This window comes from Dermacentor albipictus, chromosome 10 (assembly GCF_038994185.2).
Source record: "Dermacentor albipictus isolate Rhodes 1998 colony chromosome 10, USDA_Dalb.pri_finalv2, whole genome shotgun sequence".
NCBI lineage: Eukaryota > Metazoa > Arthropoda > Arachnida > Ixodida > Ixodidae > Dermacentor > Dermacentor albipictus.
In genome coordinates this window covers 50,601,065-50,615,129 of record NC_091830.1, presented here as the reverse complement: position 1 = coordinate 50,615,129, position 14,065 = coordinate 50,601,065, and the positions used below count along the sequence as shown (strand labels likewise).

The window sequence follows — 14,065 nt, the reverse complement described above, 5'->3', positions numbered from 1 at the left end:
GGCCGTATCGAGTACTAGTAGAAGTGATCGCCGCCTTATCGCGTACTCTAGATCAAGCATTAGAATCATCTTTCCACAGGCAACTTTTACAAAATTGGGGCAGCTAAAGAAACACCCTGCATAACATTTCTCATGCCATAGTCAGGGGGTACAATTACTGCAGTGGCACAAACGGAGCTGAATGCCTCGAAATGCTTCGTAGCCTGTGTAGCACTCATAATTGCGCTGTTCATCTCCGTCAAGGATCCTGTCCTTTTATAGGGAGGCAAAGCCGTGACGTCAGAAGGCCTGTTTGTCCCCGTACTGCCGCGCCCTTAGTGTCGCTGCCAGCCCCACCGTCGCTATGCCGTGACGGCTTGGGCGCGCCAATTTCGATTGACTTACGCCCTCCACATACGCACGGGCCAGGAGACGCACGCAGGTGACGCCCGTGGAGCGCCGGCGGCGGATGTCACGACACCAGCGTAATGACGTTCCATTGTCTCTGCGTTTCGCGCAAGCGCGATTTGAGACCTCCGACGAACTGGTCCGCCATTGTTTGGCTCTCTTAATATTTTCATTCCCGCGACACGACCGACTCGACAGCCGAAATGGACCGACCACTAGCTGGACGCTTACAAAATCCCCCCCCTCCCCTCAGGTCTTGCGAACGCTGCCGATGACGTACTGTGTGTCCAAATCATCAGTCGCAGTTTCAGGTCAACTTGGACGAGCTTGTGCCATCGAGACGCCAAAATACGAGCCTTGGTGAAGCCTCCGTAACCTGTGCCATGGTATTGCGGCGCCATCTTAGATGTTCTCGGCCAATGAAGGTAGCTGCCTCTGTGATTTCGGCACATATTTGCGCGACTTTACCCACCTTTAATGTTCTTGCTTTTATTGTTCGATAGGCATATGACACAAAATTAGCTTAAGACAAGAAGAAACTAAGCAATACAAACAATAGGGATATCTACTTACTATGTCACAATTGAAATTTTGCGCGAAGCCTGATTGTGGCTTCATGGATGACATTTGTGAATGCTTATCATCAGAGTGTTGAACTTGCTTTCGCCTTTGCTCATCTCTCTTGCTATGTCATCATCATCCCTCATCACATCTTTATGTCCCCGTTCCCCCTCCCCCTGTGCAGAGTAGCAGGCTAGAGCACCTTGGCTCAGGCCGACCTCTCTGCCTTCTTTCAATTAAATTATCTCTCTCTTGCGCGATTCGACATCTCGGAGGGACATGCGACACACAGGCGGCTTCAGACAAATGGCTACGCGAACCAGTGTAAACACAAAACATAACTTGTATACCAAGTATAAATGCGAACTAGGAAAAACATTATCACCTACTTCGACCTGTACGGTGAATTTAGGAAAATGTGTTTGTTTCCTCAAGTGTTTACACCCAGGACACCGATCAAAAGGCATCGATCGCTCTTGAACAATATGGAGTGCTCCCGTGGTGAAAGTTATGTCATGTGCTTAATCGCTGTTTTTATCCGTTCTCATTAGTAAGGGGTTGCAGTAATAAATAATTCATGCAGCAGTGAAACCACTTCGCTTCCTCTCAATCTTAATCTGCGAAAAAAAATAGAATAGTTCTGCAGTCATTAACAATGCACTATGGTAACTATGCAATACCTTCACATTGCCGTCTCGTTCTGCTCCGAGACTTAATCCTTTTTATTGAAATCAAAATAAAAGAAAAAGAAGAATTCGCCCTACGATGGTGGCGGCTACTCCTTCTTGCATAGCAGATACAATAATGTAAAAATATATATGTAGTAAGAAGAGGAAAAGAAACAACGTCCTAGGGCCAGCAACCTACAGCGCACAGTCTTATACACACACGAACATATACGGTAGGTACAAAAGGCGAAGACAAGTCGCAACACTTAGGAAATAGAGTTACAAAAAAGACACACATCACCGCAATGCAATCCGCGATGAGCGAATGAACCCCCAAATATACACTGATAAAATAATGCGCGCACAGAGCTATCTGACAGTCGAAAGTTAGCTTCAGCACAGAATACAAAATAGCGTAACGGGTAATTAGAAGCGCTCATAAATACAAATGATGGAAGCACGTTTTAGTTACTTTATGTTACTTTTCAGTACGGCATCTAGTACTCGTTAAGGATGCCTTTGTCATCGAAAAAAAAATTTTCAAATGCGCTCAATGCTTTAATTCGCTTTGTTCTTTTCGATGGCCAAAGGCCCATCAATTCTGCCAGTCAGAAAGGTCGGTGAGGATCGAAGTCGGGTGTATCTCTTCTTCTAGCTGCCGTATTTGCGTCGCGTGCCTGTGGCAATCGAGAATGCGATGGCGAGCACCTTCAATGCCGTTGCCACAGAAACGATCCCTGGATGAAGCCCGCTTTATGCGATATAGAACACACTTTCTATATGCTATCCCAAGGCGAAGTCGACCAATTAGTGTCTTAGTACTTTTCGAAAGTTCTACATCCAGCTGGTATTTGAGTATGGGGTCCACTTTCTAAAGAATCCATTCCTTAGTATTTTTATTAAAGAAGGAATTGTGTAAGTCGAAACAATTCTTTCTGTAGTACCTTTAGTATGCGTCTCGTCCAAGAGACCCGGGTTCGTTGCGCAGATCTATCAGTTCCTGAGCGAACGTATGAAACACACCTGCTCAATAATTTCGAGCAATAGGCGGTGGCCAAATCCACGTCCGAGCAACTTTTATGTCTGTATATGGTAGTGATAGATCTCGAAGGTTATGCAGTTCGCCAGCCGGAAACGTGTCACAGGCGCCATGTTTTGGACATCGCCTATTAAATAAGGATGTCTACCCTTCAGGCAGCCTACGAATCTGTTGTCTCACATTCAGGCAGTGCAGTTTTTTTTTATTTGTCCAATCTCACCATGTACGCGCCCCTTTAAAACGACCGTACAATGCAGTAGCATCAAAATGAACTATTTCAGTGAGTGGAACATTCTACGCGCATATGATGACGTGCAATATTTCGTTCTTTTTTTCACTGTTATCACTGTTCACTACCTGCAATCACTGCACAATTGCTTCGCATATACAAGCTATTGAGTTGGCCGATCGCTTCATTGTTAACGGCATTGCGTGTAACAAATAATATAAATAAGCTTTTTTTATACACTACAATGCATAAGCACCATTCAGTATGAACATAAATTAAAACAACTTGATTTCCTTTATTTCTGACCATACAGAGTAGATTAGTACAAAAGCTAATCTTTCTATAGCAATTAACAAATTAGTCATTGATTTTCTGTGAAATGCACAATTGATTGATCCAGCAAGTCGGAAACCCTGCTATTGCCTTCGCCTTATGTTTCCGGTGCTTATGGTGATTATTATGCAGCATAAAACTCAGCGTGTCAGAAATCATATCTGGGCTCACTTATGTTAGTTATTCAAATAGACTCCATGCAAACTTCGTATTACCCTTTCCTTACGGATTGGAACATAGTATTCGATTGTGTATAATGTCGTTTGTATGGAATATTCCTATGCGATACAATTGGAAAATTTCGCTATTCTAACATTCATATTTTTCATGGATGCATGCGCGACACCACTGGAAACCACATTAAAAGGCTCCTGGGTGGTGTAGGGGTTGAAGGATGGGCTTCGGGATGAAAACCAAACTTGGGAGGGTTTATTCTACATTATGTACAGGGAGGTGAGAGTCATGTAACAGTAGTACAGTCATTACGGGCCGGCAGCAACTCGGACGCTGCGGCCCGCGGCAAGAAGTTCGAGAGAGGTGAATCAGGGAATCAGGGCATGTCCCAGAATGCTCAGGTCTCTCTGGAAGGCTTCTTATAAACCCTTCGAGCACTGGAAGTCGCGTCATGTTCGACCAATGGGAGAGTCCGCTCAGATGACGCCACTTTCCGCCTATGGTAGGCGCCCGTGCGATGGTGTCATACCCGGCGAAGGAAGTCGGCGCCTGGTCCTCATCTCTTGATCACTTGACCCTCCTGCGCTCTTGCCTCGCAGAATCGCAATCCACTTCTAAGGTGGAGAAGGAGGGGGGGCGCTCATGCTCCATTGTACGAGTGCCCACCTGCTCCCGGTGGTACGGCTCCGCAGTGGTGGCAAATGCCTTCTTCAAAGGCGAAGGGGGACGATTGAGCTCCATTGTCCGAGGCCCCCTTCTAATCCCGGCGGCGCACGACCTGGGGGCCGCAAACTTGTTTGCACTTGTCTGGTGCTCCTCTGGAATGTGCTTTCCTGCTTCTGCATTCCTCAATTAGCTGTGCTGCGATTCGAAGTGGTTTGGGGAACTCGAAGTAGCCTCAGGAAACGGCGCCATATCTAACAGTGGATGCCGATCTCTCGTATCGTTAACGGGCTCCAGAAGCTGCTGAAAGCCACACAGCTTCCTACAGAAACTACTAGAGGGATTTTTGACGTTTTGATCGTTCGGCTAAGCTATGCGAATGACGGTTGTGTGCATGGATTTGTCTGATATCTTCGTGCTTATGGCTTCAGACGTTCTTGTGACCTTATTTGTTACACTTTCATCTTTCTGAAACTTCCAAGCACTGAAAGTTATCTAAACACAGGAAAGCAATTAGGCAAAGCGCACACGCGTAAACAGTGCGTGTCGTTGAACGTGCGACGCCATATTTTGCTCAAAATGATCGACTTGCAAGATACGCAAATCGATTTGAAGCCAGAAGGATGCTGTTTAGACAAATGTGTGTACTGTTCATCATACTCATACTAGTTGGACCGCCGTATACTCTCAGTTCCCGTAAACACAATCGCACGCGAACTAAGACTAATAGAACGTTTCCTGTATTGTAATCTCGCCTTCGCTTCGAAGAATCAATGAGCATTTCCGAGGCAGACGCAAGGGGCTGAAACGAACGTCTGTCTCTCACGTTTCCGTCTGCTGAGCGTCATTCGGCTGTCGTCTGCACAGCGTCGCATGTTTATCTCTGAGAGGAAGGAGGCATTGCTCTGCCGTATCGGTTTGCAGAAAAGCGTTCGGGTCTTTTCTGCCGCCATGCCTCAGCTGACGTGCGTGACAGCCTACTCGGCGCCATTCAAACCGGCGTGACGATGGTCGGTGTGTGAAGGCTTCCTATGTGAACGTTATCTGCTGCCCTATATCTGTGAAGACAAGTGGCCGTGTTATCTACCTTTAAGGGAACGAAAGGGTTCCACAAGGTCCCAGACCTTTGACGCTCTTCTTTATTATTTGCATGGAAAGAATCGTGGGAAGCCAACAGACAATGAAACCAGGAGAAGCAATGCTGGGATTCCTTAATTAAACTGCGGAATTAGTGGTTTACGAGGGTTGAATTTTCCTTAAGTTTCATGTCCCTAATTATGAAACAGGAAAATGAAAGGAGAATAATGGATGACCCTAACCTCATGACGCTCATGATGCTTGCGATGCTTGCCAATTGAGCTATGGCAACAGCTGATTTATCTGTCCTTTCCTTACTTCGAAGAGAGGTTCTAAAAAATTGCGTGGAGCAAATACTCGTAGATTTCCCTTGCTCGGTTAGGCTACCTGAAGAGGCGGACGTTGGTTGCATGGCAAATCGCAGTGTACTGGTAGATAGCTAAGAAGACTCACTGAATGAATTTTAAGCTATAAACTTTAGGCCGCAGGTTCTAGTCACATAAGTGAAGCTGAACAGTGGTCAAAATAAGCTACCTGTCCTTAAAATAGAGCTAACAAATACGCTGGCTTCTCAGTTAAGTTTCCCAAGTGCCTTTCTCCAGCAGTTCGGTGTGATCTTAACCTTAACACTATTGCATTTTTAAACAGATTTAGCCGAAGGATATCTGTAACGTGCTCCTACTCCTATGATGTAAATTTAGTTCACATTAATTCACAACTGCTCCGATTCAAGCTTACATGCAATTGCCATTTAGATTGTTAACACATATTGGCTAGTTAACCGGTAAATCTTTGGCTAAGTCGATATAGCAATTTGTAGTGAAAGTAATGTGCACCATTTTAGGAAATCCTCCTAAAGAAACCGCATAGCGCTACGTGTCTCGCGTGAATTCTTATAAAGGATATGTTCAAAATAAATAAAGATAGTGAACAACTGGCATACCGAACAGGTATGCCAGTACCTTTATGCCAGTATACCTTTACGGCCTTGCAAAACTGATTACTGAAATTCTGCTGCCTCTCTACTGACGCTTTGTTGCGTGAAATATAATTTCTGTCGAAATTCGATTGCACGCAAGGCATAATTTTCGCAAGAGTGGATTGTTAAAAAAAATTACTTCTATACGAACCTCAATTTCGAAATGGCAAGAAACGCGGGCATCAGTTCAACGGGTCCTCGTGTGGTTTTCCCGAGCTCCGCGTTTCCAGACGGCACCATTGCTGCACAAGTACCCCGACGCAAACTAGTTAGTCCGTCCTTAACAAGTAACGCGCTGTCCTGTTTTTGCGTCCTTCGTGTTGCATTTTCCTCAGTACATACCTTGCTCCTTCTCTAATTTTTTTATTCACAGAGTGCGCTCGGGAACAGCTTGCACGCGCGCAAAATGTTCATTTCACTTCAACTGCGCCCTGTGTGCGTGTCATCAACGCAATGGACCCACTGTACGAGTGTTTCTGCAACGCGTATTATTGCTACGTACAGTAATCTCCGCGCGGGCGACCTCCACTGCACTGCGCATGCGTGTGGGTTCTTATCAGACGAAGCAATGTGCGCGTAGAAAACTCTATTATGCGGTGATAGTCGGGGACATTTTATCGCGCCTCACATAATGCGCTACAGCTGTGCATTACGAAAGTTCCAGACGTAATGGAAGGATGAAAACGTATGCCACGACGCGACGCAATTGTTTTGCGGTCGTTCCACGTAGCAGTAGTTCCAGTGAAACGCAGCAAGACGCACTTCAGTGGCGCGCGTATAGTAGCGCCTTTTCTTTTTTTCTTTTATTTTTTTAGTGCTTTCGGGCGTCTCTTCTAGTATTAGAGAGCGGAAGTGAAGCGTTCAGTTCGCTGCTCACGGTTGCATAACCCTGAGTAGGCTGCCGTCTGGAAGCGGACTCCACGTCAGGAAAGAAGGCCGTTACGTTGTTCGGTGTTTACATCGCTTCACAAGAACGCATATATATATATATATATATATATATATATATATATACACGCGTCTGGCGCACCCTCAGTTATTTACATGTAAGACGCTTCCTTCAGTTTAGTTTAGAGGTCCCTGTGTGTGAGAGAGCCTATAGCAACAGCTGTACGTAAAAAAGCTGTGACTACTTGCAGAATCTCCTTACTACTTGCAGAACCTCCTATATGAACACAACAATCAAAGTTTATAACAGCTGTGTCTTACCAGTACTCACGTACGGGGCAAAAACCGGGAGGCTTACGAAAAGGGTTCTACTTAAATTGAGGACCACGCAACGAGCTATGGAAAGAAGAATGATTGGTGTAACGTTAAGGGATAAGAAAAGAGCAGATTGGGTGAGGGAACAAACGCGAGTTAATGATATCTTAGTTGAAATCAAGAAAAAGAAATGAGCATGGGCAGGACACGTAATGAGGAAGGAAGGTAACCGGTGGTCATTAAGAGTTACGGAATGGATTCCAAGGGAAGGGAAGCGTCGCAGAGGGCGGCAGAAAGTTAGGTGGGCGGACGAGACTAAGAAGTTTGCAGGGACAACATGGCCACAATTAGAACATGACCGGGGTAGTTGGAGAAGTATGGGAGAGGCCTTTGCCCTGCAGTGGGCATAACCAGGCTGATGGTGATGATGATGACTTGCAGAATCACTTCACTGCATACTCGCCTTCGTGAAAGAGATAGAACTTCGCAATTTCTTTCTCCCTTTTTTTTCTTATTTCGTAATATCGAGGGGCCAAGCTGCAGCATCGCCGGCGGCATAATAGGTGAACGCACCGGAAGATTGACCTCGTGGCAGGTGCGATTAGGACGTGAAATGACGTCTAGATACAGTTCAGCCGAGGTGGAATTTATTGAGCTTCTCGAAACGGGGACGCCCAGGAGCTCTGGAAGTGTATACGTGCTTGAATCTAAGGCTAGCCTCCACGATTTTGAGTCATTGTTGTTGTTGGACGAGATCGCCTTGAGGGGGGGGGGGGGGGGGCTTGGCACGTAATGCCCCATAATTCAGACAGCCTTGGCGTTAACTTATTTAAGTCCTAGCCACCGCTATATAGGAGGCTGTCGCAGATTGTGGCACTGGCGACGTAATAATGGTGGCGCGGTAATCACGCCTTTTATCGCGGCGGAAAGGGGTCGTAAAGTGAAGCGCCGAGTAGTCTGCTTTCCTGCACGACGCATAAAAGAGATGTAGGGGCAGACGACAGTACCTCGGGGGACAGACGAACAGCGCCCCTCCATTCCCTTATCAGCTCACTGTCAGGCGCTCCTCGGACCGGAGGGTAATAATAACCGTCTAAAAATCTGAATCGAAGTACGGGATTTATCCATCCCCTTCTCTTACTCCACGTCGCTTTATGGCTCCTGGCAGCTCGATAGATCGAAACGCTTGCGAGGGATGTTTTGTGTACGTGCGAAGCAGGTTTGCCGAAATATGCATGGCAACACGAAGAAAGTGAGAGAGGGCAGATTTCGCAAGCTTTATTTACCTGGGCTGATCGAAATTTCTCGAGAGTTCGGGCTGCATGTCGATAATGCAAAAGCTAAGCTCGAGTACTATACAGAAATACGGAATACGGAAAGGTTGCGCTGTGGAAATAAGCGGTGGAGGAGATAGCAGACGAAATCGTTACGTTGTCGTCTGCTCGCACGACCTGTTGTTGTGCTCAAGCTTGGCACTAAATAAAAGATGCACTGCAACGTATGTAACATGCCAGCTTTGAGGGATACTTGAGGCCGAACGCGAGCTTGTGGTCTATGGCTTTAGTGGCAATTGATGTCCGACTCTCATGATTGCGCAACATACTGTGTACAGACATCAGGCCGCGACGTGTTTTTTGATTGATGCGGATATTCCGCGCGCTGCTCTTTGCTTCGTCCGCAAATGCAGTCTTCCCGGCATGCCTTGCGCTTTGTATGCTCCTCACGATCTCTCTCTCACGGCTCTGGGGGTAGCGGCAGGCCCTATTGCTGCGGTATCTTTCAAGCGACGCTCAATAGAAACACTATATCCGTTTAGGCTGATCAATCATTCCCTGAAAACCGTAGGTTCCGAATTTTGCGATAATGCTTTGAGAATATGATAAGGGAAAATGAAAGTCGAAAATTCTATTTCTTCTTTAGCGACGGCAGGACACAGTGTGTCGTGATGGATTTCAAAGCCGTTCTTTTTTTCTTTTTTTTTGCGTAGTTGTGCATTTATAGTTCTGTAGAAATGCTGAAAACTTGCCAAGTTCAATCTTTATCTCTTTTATAATGCAGCGTTTCCACTTTTCACCGATACAGCAATTAACTAGGCTTCGAGCAGACTCCGTAGAAATTCAATGACGCCACAGCGTGATTGTGCGGGAACTTTAAGACGGAGTTGCCACTGGTACTTAGTTTAGACGTCTTTTCTGACTTACCAAGCCTCTTCTCGTGGTAAGGGTTGCCTTTTTCGTATTGTTGGTTTGGTATGTGAAGGGTGCCTCATTACAGCTCAAATTATTCTTTGTGTGTGTGTCTTTCTTTACTGTACCTGTAAGTTTTCGGAAGTCCTTGATTATAACGCCGTGTACTTGATTATTTCATGGGTATGAACACCTACAGCCCAAGCTGCTCGAAATAAACTCGTATTCAACGACGATATCGGGTATGTGACAACGGTGCAGTAAACACCGAAGTGAAGTAAACACCGAAGTGAAGTAAACACCGAACAAATAAAGAGCGCACGCTAGAGGGGATATTCGAAATCCCGTAAGAAGGCACTCCCGCGCATATAAAATTGTCCTACGATGTAAAATAACTTGCACCCTTAAAAGTGAATGAGCGTGTATGTCGGTCTATAACTCACACCCATACACCCTTTCTGGATGTAAAGCTATGCGTTATAGACCTATTTACATCCGTTTCTCACTCTTTTAGTGGTGTGAATTATCTTAGAGTGGGCAGAACAGCTAATCTCGCATTGGCAGCGCTGTAGAACCGGATGAACGCGTTCTCAAAAAACGGATGGAGGGCGGAATAGAAGGTTGTGGGCGCGGTGGCATGAGGCCTTACTTCCGCGCCTCATTTCCAGTTCTATATTGTCCAAGGCCCGCCATTTCGGTTCGGTCATAAAAAAAAAGAAAAGATGCATGAAGAACCACACTCGTCCAGTCCCAAATATCATGTGTGAAACATGTTCTATTGCCCTCTATCGTCGCGACGCCAATTTGTCGCTTGTCGTGGTCACTATAGTGAGACGTGATACTCGAAGCGTAACAAGTGCGTTTTCAGCTGCACCGAAGTTTCTCCACTGCTAGGAGGGAATGCCAAAAGACTTCTCGTACCCTCTTACGACAGCGAAATGTGCACGTGCCGTGCCCGAGGAAGTGATATTTGCGGAAGACGGGCGCTTTCGGTCCTCGAAGTACCAGTTTCTCTGGCAAACAGAGTGTCAGTGTCGCGACCTTGCGAGCCCCGCGCTATTTGGGCAGTAGTCTGTCAATATCCTTTTCGGTCGATTTTGTTCATTTCTTATCAGCCGCGATAGGTAGGGGCTGATACCGGAGGTATCAGACGCCTCGCGTTACGCCAGCCAATGTGGTATGTAAAAAAAGAATATGAAAAAATAATGCAGAAATTGTTACGTAATGGGGTCTCACTTTAGTATATTCGCGCAAGCGTCCCACCTGGCCTGTTCGCCGCATTACCACAATTTTGGGCGTGAAAATTTTTCACGTGCAGGTGGTGTGAACGCCGCGACGATTGTGATGAATGTTCGGACGAAGAATCGAAAATGTTTTGGCTGGTGCCGTCCTGTATAGGCAGCGGGATTTCGTGCGCGCAGTTCGCGGTGCTAGGTGGGTCCACAATTACCCCTTATCTTGCAAATTCCGCGCAGCATGGTCCGGACGGACACGGACACACTTTCTCTAGCAACGACAGCCTTTGACAGCCAGTGGATGGATGGAGAAAACTTGATTTCATCAAAAAGCATGTGCTGACGATTCCGTGTTGGATGGCCATCAAACCCATGGTTGACGGCGACCTGGGTGGCCCACTCCACGGCGATGGTCTGTACGACCGGGTCTGAACTGGCCAACGCGGCCTCGCACTGCTCGAGAGAAGGATCGTGCATAATATCTGCCGGTGGCGACACTATGCTACATTACAATGACAGAATCTTTGCGAGGAAGAGGTTGTTTACGTTATCGACTGTAACCAAACTTCAACGCCCCTTGACGCCTTGTCCGGCCCCTTGGACAGCGGCTCTCATCCTTTTCAAGGTGAACCGTAACTATAGGGAGTCTGAAGGCGAGTCTTCAAGCCATATGTACGCGACACTATGGGGTAGTGCTTTGGCGCTTCTGTTGTCGCTGCTTTTAAAGCTAATTGACTCTATAGGCTATGCAAGACAGTTGTTTTACCACCAACTGAATGAGACGTCGACAAAGTAGATTCCAAAATTATCGGATACGACCTCACAGAGCAAGAGACTGCAGGAAAATGAAATCCCACATGCTGGCGGACAATAATGTGTGTATTTTTTGGGCAAATTAATTAAAATAAATATGGGGTTTTACGTGCCAAAGCCACTTTCTGATTATGAGGCACGCCGGAAATTTCGACCACCTGGGGTTCTTTAACGTGCACCTAAATCTAAGTACACGGGTGTTTTGCATTTCGCCCCCGTCGAAATGCGGCCGCTAGCTGTGGCCGGGATACGACCCCGCGACCTCGTGCTCGGCAGCCTGTTTTTTGGGCAAACAAAATCTGTTCTCACATTACGGCGTCGTTTCGGAGTAGAGTGGGTTTTTCCTGTTCGTGTCACACTGTAGTCGGCAATTATATAAACTCAGTTGAAAAATTATTGCGCCGGTCGTCCTTTACTTCTCTTTTCTGTTCTTTCATACAATTGAGAAGGCTAAGTTAGGTCTCGTTCTTGCGCTGGTAACGACCGGGCTGTTGAAGAGTCTAGAACTAAGTCATTTAATATCTTATTATTAAGCAAAGAAAGAACGAGAAGGTACACCTTCTTTTGCGCCAGCTATACCCAACGTCCGAAGCACTAACTCAGAATAGGAGGAAGGTAAGGAGAAAATAACGTGAAAATAAAACATGATAGAATAATAAAACAAACACGGCACACACTATAACAGAGGTCGCAAGCACACACTGGTGTTATCAGCGGCCGTCAGCATCGAAGCACGGCCTTCACTGTAAAATAATTTACACCCTTAAAAGTGAGAAAAAGGTGTAAATGTGTCTAAAACGACACCCTTAGGGTGTCAGTTATATAAATCACACCCAAAGGGTGTGAGTTATTGACACACATACACCCGTTTACACTTTAAAGGTGTAAAATATTTCACAGTGTACTCAATGCAGTCGCCACGTCACATTGGCAAAGTCAGACGCAACCATAGGCAATTATATAAGTGACATAAAAACTTGAGCGGGAAGCTAATAACTGGAATGCCTTACACGCTAGGTCAAATAATTACACAGCATTTCGGTATTTATCCTCGCTGAAATTGTTATTGTATGTTATTGGGATGTTTTTGCAACACTCAGGCGAGACGCCTATGAGTCTAAGTTCAGTTCATAGCCTTCGTATAGAATATCGAGAAAGAGCACCTTCTCGCCACAAGCCTCGCCGAGCTTTTCCATCTATAGCGGGGCAGCGGCATTATTTAAAAATAAAAAAAAAAGCCCTCGCTGTGTTTCCTAGTTACCTTTATGAAGCCGTCCGGGTTTTCCAATCAAAGGAATACGGGGAACCTTTTTACAAAGAGCTCAGATTTCAAATGGAGTGGAGCTGTGCCTCTCGTTTTCTGTACAGCGCACGTTATTAAAAAAACGCGCACTGGTCAAATAAGCGCGTCTCAGTAGGTAAACATGAGCCCGTGTTTCGGGCTGCTGATTACGGGGGGCCCACGACGAGCAAACTAGACGTATCGTGTGTTACGTTCATCCCTCGCCGTTCTTTTTTTTTTTTTGTTCCTCCATTCCGTAATTGATACCCAAGGAAGTGCTGCAACCGAAGCGAAAGAAAAAGAAATTTAGATGAAAACAAACGTAGCGTTTTTCCCAGCGGGGACAAGCCGCAGGATCGCGAAATTTGAGTCGTCGGCGGATGTTTGCCACGTCTCGCACGAAAACAAAACGATAACGAAAAAAAAAGATGGCGATCGGCGCTTTGGATCAGTTTACGCGCGAGATTGGTTTTCCACATTATGCGGCGCACGCTTGGGCCATTAGACTTTAGGCGGCTGAGGCGCGAGTAGCGGGACGAGTGGATATTAGCTTCACAAGAGAGAGCTCACCGTCGCCACGGCTACCTCCAAAATCCTTGATGCTTCCATCCCACTGTGTACCTGGACGAAAAAATTATTTCTGCGCGATTGCCACGCGTTCCTGCAATCCGGGATTTCTGTGTCGCGTCTCAGTGGAAACGCAGAGGCATTGAAAAGCTTCTTTGTCAAATCCATGTTTGCTTTCTTGTGTGCTTGTCCCCTCCCCCCGCCCCACATTTGTGCAGGAGGGTTTTTCAAGAGCTAAACCACGCATGCGCCAATTTATTTTTTATTCTTGTAGCACTAACGTCCCGAAGGCGCGATGACATTTTTTTTTTTTGTCCCTGTTATTGTGTGGTGCAAGGCGGTGCATCTGTTTGCGAAAGCTCACCGTCCAACAACCTTCAAAGCACATGAACGATGGCAGATTTATTCATTGCGTTCATGTGGCCTTTCCACCCGCCGTGGTTGCTCAGTGGCTATGGTGTTGGGCTGCTGAGCACGAGGTCGCGAGGTCGAATCCCGGCCACGGCGGCTGCATTTCGATGGGGGCGAAATGCGAAAACACCCGTGTGCTTAGATTTAGGCGCACGTTAAAGAACCCCAGGTGGTCTAAATTGCCGGAGTCCTCCACTACGGCGTGCCTCATAATCAGAAAGTGGTTTTGGCACGTAAAACCCCAAATATTATTATTAT

General features: G+C 46.3%; 1 protein-coding gene across 3 annotated transcripts in view; it reads left to right on the top strand.

The window, feature by feature from the left end:
• LOC139050435 (excitatory amino acid transporter-like) overlaps positions 1 to 14,065 on the top strand; it is a 217,440-nt gene that overhangs the window by 146,344 nt on the left and 57,031 nt on the right. The window lies entirely within an intron of this gene.